Source organism: Octopus sinensis, linkage group LG28, assembly GCF_006345805.1.
Source record: "Octopus sinensis linkage group LG28, ASM634580v1, whole genome shotgun sequence".
NCBI lineage: Eukaryota > Metazoa > Mollusca > Cephalopoda > Octopoda > Octopodidae > Octopus > Octopus sinensis.
In genome coordinates, this window is record NC_043024.1 from 3,271,780 (window position 1) to 3,287,377 (window position 15,598).

A 15,598-nucleotide genomic window follows, 5' to 3' on the forward strand; every position below is an offset into this window, starting at 1 on the left:
CCTTCAGACATAAAAAAAAAGTTCCCCTCCATCACCATCACTTTGTTCTGTACTTGACCTGCTAGAATCAGCACCCAAATATTCCTCATATCACCCTCTACCAAAGAAAAATGAAACATGCTAGATATGATAGCCACATGGTTAGGTGGGAGGACTGTGTCTGGATAAAAGATGTGATGGTCATAGTTGGAACACCCTTGATTATAGGTTGTCTGCTTCACTAAGATTGCTCTGGCTCTACATAACAAAACCCAGCAACCTTTACCTTGCTCATCTCCCCCCACCCCATCCATTGGTTCTATTTCGTTTCATTCCGCCACTACACCCACTCTTTCTACCAACATGTACCTAATTACTTAATGGAGGGGTGGCGGTGGCTGTGGAGGTCATAACAGGAAGCATATAACAGCCATAGACTCCTCCTCCTCTTGCTCCTGCTGCTCTCATTGCCACCCTGGCCTCTGCACCCCACAGTCCTTCCCTCCCACCCCATCCCTCAGTAAACACCATGAACAGACTGGATGACTAACAGTAATAATGGTTTGGTGGGTTGTTGGTTTATACAACACTGACGATGATGATGATGGCGGTATTGGTGTTGGTGGTGGTGATGATAGTGATGATGATGATTCAGTCTAGTTTAGTCTAGTCCAAATGACACATCTCACCTGCAAACAAGTCTCACATAAATGAGAAAATAGGTAGATACACAGGTACATACACTTATATACATATATGTAAATATATATGTGTGTGTGTGTGTATGCACATACATATATATATATATATACATACATATATGCACGTATATATGTAGATGCATATATATAATTATATATAAGTATATGTGTGTATGCATATATATAATTATATATAGATATATATATATGTGTGTGTGTGCATATATACATATAAATATATATATATATATATATATATATACACATACCTACATACATATACACACACACATTGAGTGCATGCATATACATTTTTATACACATCTTCACATCTATGCGCAGTGTGTATAACAATAAGAATAATGTTTATACTTGTATGTTAACAGACTCACTAATACACACAAGCAGACATATACACATAAATAAATACACACACACACACACACATACCTACATATCTCTATATGTATTTAGATACAAATATTTACGCGCACACACACACACACATACACATACACATATATGCAGTGGAAATATTTGTAAGAAAATGAAAGAAACAAAGTAGCCAGTTGCTGTTGTTGTCATTGTCGATGTCAGCAGCAGCAGCAGCAGTGGTGGCGGCGGCAGAGGCAGTGAAGAGGTGGGCGTTGGAAATGGAGGTGGGTGCGGAGAGGAATTAAACAAAAAGGTTGGGGAACAGGAAGCAAAGGCTTGTTTTAACCAATGTCCTTCTTTTATTAGAAATTGTAGAATACATTTGATGGGTGAATGAAACAAGGAACTTGCTTAACCTCATATTACATTCATATTACTCTGCCAAATAGAAGGCTTATTCATTGCCATTGCTTTGTATTAATCACATATTGTCTCAGAGCTTTGAAATTTCAATGAGATTCTTTTTTTTTTCAATGAAATTTTATTCTTTCAAAGAGATTTTTTTCTTCTTTTATTCTTTTACACTTTTCAGTCATTTGACTGCAGCCATGCTAGAACACCACCTTAAAGGGTTTTAGTCAAAGAAATTGACCCCAGGACTTATTCTTTGTAAGCCTAGTATCTATGCATAAGGAGTAGACAACCACCATATATATATATATTATATATATATATATATATATATATATACACATATATCATGGCACTTCGTTGGTTACAATGACGAGGGTTCCAGTTGATCCAATCTGCTTGTGAAATTAACGTGTAAGTGGCTGAGCACTCCACAGACACATGTACCCTTATCATAGTTCTCGGGGAGATTCAGCGTGACACAGAGTGTGACAAAGCTGGCCATTTGAAATACAGTTACAACAGAAACAGGAAGAAAGAATGAGAGAAAGTTGTGGCGAAAGAGTATAGTGGGGGTCCCCCCCCCCTCCACTGCTGGATCTTCGTGGCGCTTTAGGTGTTTTCGCTCAATAAATACTTACAATGCCTAGTCTAGGAATCGAAATCGCAATCCCACGACCAAACGTCTGCTGCACAAACCACTAGGCCATTGCACCTCCACACACACATATATATATATAGTTCAAATTTACAGAAAACAAAAGACAAAGACAAGTGTAAGAACAACAAGCAGATGTGTTAGTTTAATGCTGGGGTATATATATATATATGTGTGTGTGTGTGTGTGTATATATATATATATATATATACAGAGTGGCCCGAAAGTCAGTTTATGGCTATTCAACTATCTTTTTCACATTCATATATTAACAGTTTAGATCTTAATTATAAAAAAAATATGAAACCATTATTCTATGCTCATTTAGTTAATTGCAAGGTAGAAATCTAAATGTAATAAAATGTTTTAAAAGAAATTTCAAGTTCCTATGTGATAACTGTAAACCTACTTTTGGGCCACCCTGTGTATATAAATATATATAATATATGTATATGTTCTTTTATGAAATAAAATAGTTACCTAGTTGACGGGTTCTGCTATGTTAATCACGAATAGGAAGTTAGTGATTATGCTACAATTTCATGCTAACAATAAGTTTTCATTCCATGTTAGTTCTATATTAGTAGCACACACATACACACATATGTACAATGCTTTTTATGTCAAACAAATGGGAAAGGAGTGCTCAATGCATGCTGTTGAGGATATGGACAAATTCTCAGTTTCAATAAAATCTACCTACCTACCTGCCTACATACTTATCTATCTACATACCTGCCTGCCTACCTAGATAGATAGATGGCTGGATGGATGACCACCTTTAGTAATGGCCATTCTGTTGTCACCCAATTTGACACCACCACCTGGTCCTTGGCCACCTTTAGTAATGTCCACTCTGTTGTCACCCAAATCCTTGGACACCGTTAGTGGAGTCCACTCTCTTATTAATCAGTTTAACACCAACATTGAGTAGAATCCACTCAGTTTAACAACACTACCTGGTCCTTAGATACCTTTAGCTGAGTCCATGCTATTGCCTATCAGTTTAACACCACCAACTGGTTCTAGGACATAGTAAGTGGAATCCACTCTATTGTTAATTTGTTTAACACCACCAACTCTTCCCTGCATACATTTATTCACTCAGTTCAATGCCACTCTGTGGTCCCTGGATATCTCTAGTAGAGTCCACTCAGTTTAGCATCACCATATGGTTCATGGATACCTTTAGTAGAGTCCACTCTATCATCCCTAAGTTTGACCCTACTACCTGTTCAAGGAGAACATTTAGTAGAGTCCAGTTTATTATCAATTAGTTTAACAATACCTATTTCTTTACTGCCCAGAAGGGGCTAAACATAGAGGGGACAATCAAGGACAGACAAAGGGATTAGGTCGATTATATCGACCCCAGTGCGTACCTGGTACTTACTTTATCGACCACGAAAGGATGAAAGGCAAAGTCGACCTCGGCGGAATTTGAACTCAGAATGTTACGGCAGACAAAATACCACTAAGCATCTCACCTGGCGAGCTAACGTTTCTGCCAGCTCAACCGCCATTAGTTTAACAATACCATGTGGTCCTTGGATACAGTAAACCCTACTTTTATTATCCAGTTTCACACCACCAACTGCTCCTTGAGAACAATTAGTAGAGTGTAGTCAATTATCAGTTTGTTTAAAACCACCATGTTGTCCTTTGACTCCTTCATTACAGTCCACTCGACAATCAATCAGTTTAACTACATCAACTTCTCCTTGAGAACATTTATTAGAATCCACTATATTCTGATTCCATTTACCAGCAACACATGCTAAGAGGGTGTGTATCAAAACCAGACCATGTTGCTTCTGAATGGTTCCACTTAGTCACCCATTAGACATATATTTATGTATCGAAACAGCCTGAAGACAGTCACATCCATTCTAGGAACCATACTGAATTCTAACATTCTTTTCCAAAAAACTGGATTGTCATGGTGGGAAGCTAGTGTTATCCTAGATAGATTGTTCCTGAGTAGATGACAGGATTGACACATTTGGAACAACTCTGACCATATCTGTTCAATCAGAGATGGTTGTGCAGACCTGGCGCTTAAACAACTACCAAACACCAACATCCTACAAGAGTCTCCACGTAGTCATTAGACAGGCTAGAAAGAGCAGCCAAATTTACCTTAACTCTCACTTTTCTATTTGTTTAGATAAGCGGGTAGGGAAAAATTTCTAAAGAAAAAAGGTCTGTGGGCAAATCACAAGTTCTAAGTCTTATATCTGTGTAAATCTTGTATATAACTATGTATAATTCGATATACATTAATAAAGATAAGTTTAACACGTTAAAGTGACACATATCTTCATTAACACCACCACTGAATTTAGGATGTTTCTATTACTTATGAGGTACTACTCTTTTACTTGTCTCAGTCATTTGACTGCTGCCATGCAGGAGCACCGCCTTTAGTCGAGCAAATTGACCCCAGGACTTATTCTTTGGAAGCTTAGTACTTATTCTATCGGTCTCTTTTACCGAACCGCTAAGTTACGGGGACGTAAACACACCAACATCGGTTGTCAAGCGATGTTGGGGGACAAACACAGACACACACACACACATATACATGACGGGCTTCTTTCAGTTTCTGTCTACCAAATCCACTGACAAGGGTTTGGTTGGCCTGAGGCCATAGTAGAAGACACTTGTGCAAGGTGCCACGCAGTGGGACTGAACCCGGAACCATGTGGTTGGTAAGCAAGCTACTTACCACACAAACACTCCTGCACCTATATATATTCTATATTTTTCAAAATGTACCTATCTTAATGTTGGAGAAATCATAACAATCAAGCACAGGCTGAATTTAATTTTGAAAAATTACATTAATACTTAAATAACATTATTTAAGTGAAATATTTAAACAAATTTATCCTAGTGATAATTTTATCAATCATCATCATCATTGTTCGACCATGGTCGAGACAATGGAATTTACTATGTTACGCCAGACTTCACAGTCCATCATAGCATTACAGAGGTCCTGTTGCTGGATGCCTGTATCCCTGGAGATTACATCAGGGTAGGAGAGTGTGCGCCCTCTGGTATTGCGAGTAGATGGCTTCCAGAGAAGAGTAGAAATTGCCTCGTTTTCAGTTCTACAACAATGTCCAGCAAACTGGACTCTCCTACCTTTCACAAGAGATGACACAGGTGGTAGTTTCCCATATATTTGCATTTTGGTTGGATGGCGCTTCCACGAGAGATTTTGAGCTCTCATAAGGAGGCGAGTGTAAGTTCCATCCAACCGCCTCTCAAGCTTCTTTGATAACGTCCAGGTTTCTGAGCCATAGAGTAGGATTGGTTCGACTGTGGCTTTGAATATTTCAAGTTTGAAGTCTCTACTTAGATTTGATGACCAGATCTTATGCATGTCATTACAGGCTGACCAGGCCATACCCTTTCTAGTTAGAAAGTCTTTTCCAGATGATGATATGTATGACCCAAGATATTTATAATCAGAAACCATATTTAAGGGCGCACTGTTGAGAGTGTGGATGATGCAATCACTGTTGGACAGGCACTTGTTTATGTATTCAGTTTTGGCCTCATTGAGGTAAAATTTTATCAAAGCTAACCAACCTTAACTTAAAAATTTCGTTTTGTTTAGTGAAAATGATGAAACGAGTTTTTGTCATTGTTTGAAAGTTTAGAAATATCACAGGCCTTTGAAGAAACTGCCATTCTTAGCTCATTACTTGGGATTCCATCAGTATGTCTGGTACAAAGACGATTTTTTGCATAATTCAATTTGGTAAAAAACTGCTCACATTGATAAGTTGTCGAAAATTGAGATGCAAATTTCAAGGCATTTTTATGTAAAGCAGGGAATTTCTCTGGATTGATGGATCTGTAGAAATTCAATATAGATAGATTATAATATTTTGATTTTATTAAGTTACTAGCAGTATAACCCGGCATTGCCCAGGATTAAGTTAGGATTATTAAGCTAATCAAGTTCTTTATTTCAAACCAAAGTAACATTTGAAATAAATCTTCACCCCTAGTTGTTCCATACATTGATTTCAAGGCAAGAAATGTTGAAGTTTGCAGTTATTCCATGTATAAATATTGCCACCTGAGCAGTATAAGACAGATCAATTGTCTCATCAATAGCTAACGAATACAATACGAATTCTGCTGCATCAGATTTTAGAGAATTTTGAATGTCATCAGTAATATCTTTAATATGACCAGAAGCAGGTCTTCCTGATAAGCTAATATTTCCAAAGTTTTCCATGGGCATAGATTCCGAGTTTGATTCCAAGCAGTGACCTGAACAATAACAACAATAATAATAATAATAATAACATCGAAAAATACCTTAGGAGTGAGAACCCAGGTTCAAAGTTTCCCCAAGACACCTGAAGAAGGCTGGAGAGTATATCAGCTGAAACATTGTGTTAACAACAAACAAGGTGAGGATAAATATCCATCAAATATAAATAATAAACTAAGTTTTTCTGAGCTTATATTCTCAACAACAGTAAGGATACATTCTTTAACAAATTCACCATCACTATGTGGTTTGAGTTTTTAACAATATTTCCACATACGACATAATAGCTAAAGTTACTAATTTATTTTCAAGACTCAGCCTTTTCAAAAGAGCTTGTCTTTTAGTTAGGTTTTCTTTCAAGGAGGCTATCTTGTCTAAACGTCCAGATTCTTTCAAATTTTCATAGGTCTTATGCTTACTCACAAAATGTCTCTCAGTATATTTTATACGAACAGTTACTTGTTTGTTGCAAATAAAACAAATGCACTTGTTATCTATTTCTATAAAAAAATAATTTCAGTCCATTTTTCAAACAAAGCACTTCACCAGCATTACTTTTTTTTTTTTTTAGGATTTTTTATAACCGCTTGCCATATTGATAAGGGTATTGGAAAATTGATTTGACAAGGTTAACCAAGTTATAAACTGGTGAAATTTATTTTATCACTTTTGGTTTGTAGTCGTAATGCATGCATTTAGTGTTGTAAAATATAGTAAAAAATAAAAATCTGCAAAAAATTAAGATGTTTGTTTGTTTCTGCAAGGTTTAACTTGATTTTTCTCTCACCCTTGAACTCACAGGTGTTGGTGAGTGGATAGGGAAGGGCAATAACTTAAGAAACCGATGGCAGATGAAAGTAACTCCTGTTGACCTTCTTGACACTGACTGATAGCAAAAATGTGGCAACCCTTTCATACAATTCTATATTTAAGAGATGAGGAATTACGTACATTATTTAAATTTGACGGATATATGGCGTAGCAGTTAAGAGCGTGGGCTACTAACCCCAAGATTCCAAGTTCAATTCCAGGCAGTGACTTGAATGATAACAACAACAACAATAATAATAATAATAATAATAACATCGAAAAATACCTTAGGAGTGAGAACCCAGGTTCAAAGTTTCCCCAAGACACCTGAAGAAGGCTGGAGAGTATATCAGCTGAAACATTGTGTTAACAACAAACAAGGTGAGGATAAATATCCATCAAATATAAATAATAAACTAAGTTTTTCTGAGCTTATATTCTCAACAACAGTAAGGATACATTCTTTAACAAATTCACCATCACTATGTGGTTTGAGTTTTTTAACAATATTTCCACATACGACATAATTAGCTAAAGTTACTAATTTATTTTCAAGACTCAGCCTTTTCAAAAGAGCTTGTCTTTTAGTTAGGTTTTCTTTCAAGGAGGCTATCTTGTCTAAACGTCCAGATTCTTTCAAATTTTCATAGGTCTTATGCTTACTCACAAAATGTCTCTCAGTATATTTTATACGAACAGTTACTTGTTTGTTGCAAATAAAACAAATGCACTTGTTATCTATTTCTATAAAAAAATAATTTCAGTCCATTTTTCAAACAAAGCACTTCACCAGCATTACTTTTTTTTTTTTTTAGGATTTTTTATAACCGCTTGCCATATTGATAAGGGTATTGGAAAATTGATTTGACAAGGTTAACCAAGTTATAAACTGGTGAAATTTATTTTATCACTTTTGGTTTGTAGTCGTAATGCATGCATTTAGTGTTGTAAAATATAGTAAAAAATAAAAATCTGCAAAAAATTAAGATGTTTGTTTGTTTCTGCAAGGTTTAACTTGATTTTTCTCTCACCCTTGAACTCACAGGTGTTGGTGAGTGGATAGGGAAGGGCAATAACTTAAGAAACCGATGGCAGATGAAAGTAACTCCTGTTGACCTTCTTGACACTGACTGATAGCAAAAATGTGGCAACCCTTTCATACAATTCTATATTTAAGAGATGAGGAATTACGTACATTATTTAAATTTGACGGATATATGGCGTAGCAGTTAAGAGCGTGGGCTACTAACCCCAAGATTCCAAGTTCAATTCCAGGCAGTGACTTGAATGATAACAACAACAACAATAATAATAATAATAATAACAATATGGAAAAATACCGTAAGAATGAGAACCCAGGTTTGAAATTTCCCCAAGACACCTGATGAAGGCTGGAGAGTATATCAGCCAAAATGTTGTGTTAACAACAAACAAGATGAGGACAAATATCCATCAAATATAGGTGCAGGAGTGGCAAGTAGCTTGCTTACCAACCACATGGTTCTGGGTTCAGTCCCACTGCATGGCACCTTGGGTAGGTGTCTTCTACTATAGCCTTGGGCCAACCAAAGCCTTGTGAATGGATTTGGTAGGTGGAAACTGAAAGAAACCCATCGTATATATGTGTATATATATATATATATATATATATATATATGTGTGTGTGTGTGTGTGTGTGTGTCTGTTTGTCCCCTCATCACTTGGGTTGTTTACGTTCCCGTAACTTAGCAGTTCGACAAAAAAGACCGATAGAATAAGTATTATGCTTACAAAGAATAAGTCCTGGGATCGATTTGCTCAACTAAAGGCGGTGGGCCTTCATAGCCACAGTCAAATGACTGAAACAAGTAAAAGAGTAAAGAGTATACTTTTTTTATAATCCTATTCTCAAAGCACCAAATTAGTAGTTTCTGTTTCAATGAAGCTTTACTAATTTCTTTTTGATCTTTAATAGATTTTTAAATATTTTTTGCTTATCGATTGACAGAAAGCAAGTAAATGTCAATTTCAGAGATTTTTTTTCCTTAAAAACTTAACAAATGAAACAGGGAGGAAAATTTAAACACTTGGAGTTCTTGGATATGAATAATTTTTACACAGTATAGGAGTGTCTGTGTGTTAAGTAGCTTGCTTACCAACCACATGGTTCCGGGTTCAGTCCCACTGCGTGGCACCTTAGCCAAGTGTCTTCTACTATAGCCTTGGGCCGACCAAAGCCTTGTGAGTGGATTTGGTAGACAGAAACTGAACATATGTAGACACATACATACATACATATATATGCATGTATGTGTGTGTGTATATGTTTGTGTGTCTGTGTTTGTCCCCCCCAACATCGCTTGGCAACCGATGCTGGTATGTTTATGTCCACATAACTTAGAGGTTTGGCAAAAGAGATCGATAGGATAAGTACAAAGCTTACAAAGAATAAGTCCTGGGGTCGATTTGCTCGACTAAAGGCGGTGCTCCAGCATAGCCACAGTCAAATGACTGAAACAAGTAAAAGAGTATCTGCTACAATCCTTCAGCTTTCATTTCATATAAAAATTATTTCGATACATGCAATATATTCTTAGTTTTGTTAGCTAAAGTGAAGTTGGGTCTCAAGAGAGTGGCACAAACCTAGCAATATCTTTTACAGTGGAAACAAAATTTCCATTCAAATAGCAATTACTGGACGATTTCTGTAGGAGTCTGACTGTTTTAAGTCATAGTGGAAACCCAACCTGTATCGCAAAAAGGCATACGAGTATTGCATAATTTTATAGGCGTAAGAGTGGCTGTGTGGTAAGTAGCTTGCTTCCCAACCACATGGTTCTGGGTTCATTCCCACTGCGTGGCACCTTGGGCAAGTGTCTTCTACTATAACCAAAGCCTTGTGAGTGGATTTGGTAGACTGAAGCAAAGCCCATTGTATATATGTAGATATATATATATGTGTGCGTGTGTGTGTTTGTCCCCCCCAACATCACTTGACAATGGTTCGGCAAAAGGGACCGATAGAATAAGTACTAGGCTTACAAAGAACAAGTCCTGGGGCCGATTTGCTCAACTAAAAGGCGGTACTCCAGCATGGCTACAAACTAGTAAAAGAGTAAAATGAAAAAGTTACTTTATTTTATACATACAAATATTGGGCTTGCAGGGGTTTCCCCACCCCTGGTTTAAAGATATGCTAGTCAGGGATGGGCAACTTTTCATCAACTGGGGGCCCTGCATTGTACCACTTCCATGTGGTAAAACACATATGCATTGAATACTGCTTGATAAAACACATATGCATTGAATACTGCTTACCCACTTGACATTGAATTTTTGCAGTTCTTAATTTTATTCGTCCTAATATGAAAGCTGGCATCTCTTTCATTATTTCCTAACGATAATAATGATTACTAGTGTAAATAAATTATAGTTTAAAATATTGAGCTCAAAACAAATAAAAGAAAATTCATTGATATTTCATTAAAGAACAAATTTCATTATCTGTATCAATGAGATTTTTGAATAGTCACATTCTTTACCATATTTTCAATATTGGGTAGAATTTGAGATGTTGCTATTCTTAGGTTATGCTGCAAATTAGTAAGCTAGAAACTCATCAAGGGCTGCAGGTTGCCCATGCATGCATTAGATAATGTAGTCTTGAATGCATTGTATCTGAACAGCTAAGGACTAGTCACAGTAGGAATATCTTTGATCATATGTCTGCTTGATCAGGACTTCTCTGTAGCTAAACAACCACCACTACTTCCACCACCTTGTAGTAGGTAGGTCTAAACATCACACACACAGAGATACTCGTGCATGTACAAACACACGCTTCCATACATAAATATGCACATCCTGTGTAGCTAAAGGAAATATTATTTTGAGAATGCCAGAGTTATTTGAGCCATATTGTCGGCCACATTGCAAACATCCGTTGTTTACAGTGATGCGAGGGGATGTCGACAGAGACCGAGAGACAATGGGCAGAAATTACAATAAGAACCCCACTATTCTCAAATACCATGTCATTGGATTCACATTCTCAGTAATGCTGTCCCCCCTCCCCCATCTCTCTCTGCTTCTTTTAATATTAACATCAACCTCTGCTCGTTTTAACACCTCTTCCCCATCCTTTCATTAGCCTTTGCAAATTTTGCACTTTGTTGATCAATTTCATAATCATCATCACTACTTCTTTGGTTTTTATTCTTCCATTTCCATTTTTACCCCATGCTGGCATGCATTGGACAAGATTTATTTTGGCAGGATTCTAGGGGCCAAATATTGCCCTTCTTGTCACTAACCAACCTTCACCATTTTTTTTTTCAAGTAATGTTATTAATGAAGTGGTCTTCACACACAAAAACCACCCAGGTACAGTCACATACTGAAGACCAAATTCTTCACTCTTGGAATTCACAATGTCAATTCTCAACCATTTTTTAAAACTGCATCCCCTTTTCATAGAGTGACATTTTACAAATAACCCCGCCCCATAGTCTGAATTTAAAAAATCAGTTTTTAAATTGAAGTGAAACTAATTCTGTACTATAGTATTTTATTCAGACTTTTTCATGTTACCTCATCCAAATTTTTTTTTTTAAAGATCTTTGCATTGGTTTGTGTCCTGTCCCTTCTGTTGAACTTCTATGAGAATTACTGAAGGGGAAGGACTTCTATAATGAAATTATATTGGACCTTGCTACATCATCAGTCATGTTTCACTATGTTCACCTACACAGACATTTGTGTGGACTAGAGCCTTCATTATCATCATGTTTAAATTATTAAAGAAGCTGAGAGCTTCTAGAATGAAATTATATTGGTCCTTGCTACATCATCAGTAATCTTTTTCTATTCACTGATAACACAGATATTTCTGTAGACTAGTGCCTTCTATTTTTAAATTACTAAAGAAGCTGAGGACTTCTAGAATGCAATTATATTGGACCTTGCAACATCAATCACATTTCTACTCAATGATAACACAATGTCTTCCTACACAGTTGAGAAGACAGCAGCATATCATTGGTTATAAAGAATTTGTGCATCAGAATTGCACCACGGAGGTGACAGTAACATTAACCAAAAAGACAAAGCATTAATATATTGGTTTCAAATTTGGGAGGGGCTAAATCAATTACATTGACCCCCAGTGCACAACTGGTACTTATTTTATTGACCCCAAAATGATGAAAGGCAAAGTCAACCTCAGCACATAAAGCATTAATATACTGAGTTACTTATTGACAGGTTTAATCCTTTAAAGATTGAATCAACTCCTGTACTTAACTGCCACTTATACAAATCAATGAGAGAGCCACTAGGTAGTCTTAAACTTTTATAAATTCATTCCCATCCAGGAAGTTTGAGAGGAATATTAATCGTTTTATTGCAAGAATCAGATATATTCACTCAAAGATTTCATTACCTTTAAGTGCCAGGAAAAAAAGCAAAAGGTGGGATGGTCACAGGTGGAACCCTCTTAATAGGTCCAACCCATCAGGGTTTATTAGAGGGTGATTAATAACAAGTATCACACCTCTATCATTGTTACTTTGTGTAACTCCACTCACCACCCGGTTTCCTGTCCCTTGTTCTTTGAAATGCATCACCCACCCCATCCTTCGATAATTTGACTTCAAGAGATTGGAGGGCCTGAAAAAGGCTATGACCACAACACTTTTGTGCTTAAAGAATTGTTTCCGACATTGGTAAAAAGCCTGAAATTTTGAGGAAAGGGGAAGGGGTGTGTTTAGTCAATGAAATCAATTCAAGTCTTGATATTTTATTTTATCATCACTGGAGGGATGAAGGATGAAGTTAACTCTGTTAGGGTTTGAACTCAGAACATAAAGAGCTGAAACAAATACTACAATGCATTTTGCTCCTTGCTCTAACAATTCTGCCAATCTACAGCCCTTAAATTGTTCTCAATATTGGAATAAGGTCTGAAATTGGGAGGAAAGGGAGATGAGCTGATTATATTGACCCCACACTATTACTGTGAAAAGCACCCAGTACACTCTGTAAAGTGGTTGGCATTAGGATGGACATCCAGCTGTAGAAACCATGCCAAAACAGACAGGGAGCTGAGTAGCCCTTCCGCTGGTCAAACCATCTAATCCATGTCAGCATGGAAAACAGGCATTAAATGAGGATGAAGAATGGAAAACAAAATTGACCTCAGTGGAATCGGAATTCTGAATGTAGAACTGGACAAAAAACAGCAAGACATTGTTTACATTTTGGCCAAACTTCCACCCTTAATTAATTATAATTGTGGCACAAGACTAGCTATGTTTTAGGAATAGGGGGCAAGCCAATTACATAGACCCCAGTAGTTGGCAGATACTTTGCTTTTCAACCTTTCAGGTTTAATAAAATAGAGTCAACCTTGGTGGAATTTGAACTCAGAATGGAAAGCTAGAAGAAATGCTGCTAAGCATTTTGTCTGATTTGCTAACCACTCTGCCAGATAGTCACCTGTGTAAAAAGAATAATCATAAAATAATAACAATGTTTTCTGGTTTACAGTCAAGGCCAACAGTTTTAACCCTTTTGTTACTGCATTTATTCTGAGATGCTCTGTGTTTCTTTCAATTAATTTAAATATAACAAAGAATTTAGTAAAATAACTGAGTTATCGTTAAGCTAGTGTTAGGAACATAAATTGTGACTAAGGTTTGGTGGAAGATTTTAATTCAGAACTTATGAAAACAAGACATTTGTACTCAGAGCTGGTTTTGGCTGGGTTGGTAACAAAAGGGTTAAGGGGATGGGCTAGTTAATACCAACGACACCAATACTTGGCTGGTACTTTATTTTATTGACTGCCTCCCCCCCCCCCCACACACACACACAGAGGGGAGAAAGACAAAGGTGACATTGGCAGGATTGAAACAGAGCATAAAAGGGGTCGAAAGAAATACTTCAAGGTATTTTCTCTGAAGCTCTAAAGATTCTACCAAATCCACTGCCATAATAACAATTAAATTTAAAAAAAAAGACAATTGAATATTTATTATATATAATTTATATACACATACATGAAGTATACATACATATACTATACCTATAGTATATACATATATGCATCATTAGTATATACATATGTATACACACATGCATATACATCAAATACATGTATATGCAAGATGAGGAAAAAAAAACAACAACAAAAAAGAAAGAGGAGGAAGGGATCTCTGTTGGTTTTGACAATGTTTCTGTCTGGAATACTCAGCCACTTGGCTGAGCTGACCAGACACTTGTACCTTTAGTGTTATCCTCATCCAGAATTAGTGTGGAATTGTGTGTGACAAGGTAGATCCTTTGACTTGAACAGTCCCCAACTAGCAGGCTTCCACACAGTTTCCATCTGTCCAACATTCAACTTCTGGCTGTGGTAACAGACACTAGCCCAAGAAAGCCATGCAGTGGGATCAAACCTGAGACCTTGTGTTTGCAAAGTGAACTTCTTAACCACTCAGCCATGTCTAACATACACACACACACACATATCTACATACCTGTGTGTATGTAAATACATACACACACTATGTACAATATATATAACCCATACTAACAAAGAAAAACAGATGTTAAAGAAACAAGATGACATACATTATATATATATACATACATATACACACACATATACATATATAAAGATAAACAGATAGGGAGAGAGATACACACATTCTTACACATATCAACATGTGTGTATATATGCAGGCACATATAGACGTAAGTATATACATATACATCCAAAAATTTGAGTATATACATCACCACCACTATTTAATTGTAATGCTCCATGCCAGTATGGGTTAGACTATACACACACACCTCAATACTACTTAGGGATATCCCTTTAACAGATATTGGAAGCAGTGAACAAAATCACGGCATAACAACAACACCTCTTCACCATCCACGGTAAGTCTGGTTATGACATTTGAAATGTTGACTTTACTGTATTTTTGTGTGTAAGTGTATACTTACAGTGTGCAGCTATTTTACACTGTCAGATTGGATAGTGTGCTTGACTAGAAGTACAGTACTCTGTTTATTCCTCTGTCTTTCGCAATGTAATTCTTGATATTAGCCATTCCTAATGTAACTTAACCTTAGTATCAGTACCTACAGACAATCAGCTTCATCGGACCAATGTTCCCCACTTTTTGTTCATAGTACTGAGGTATGAGTGTACATTTTATATATATATATATATACACACACACCCAAACATACATAACTCCCCGTCACACAGATGTGTGTGTATATATATATATATATACACATACATACATACATACATACACACACACACAAACATTTACACACATAAATACATACATAGATTATTCATACATGTAT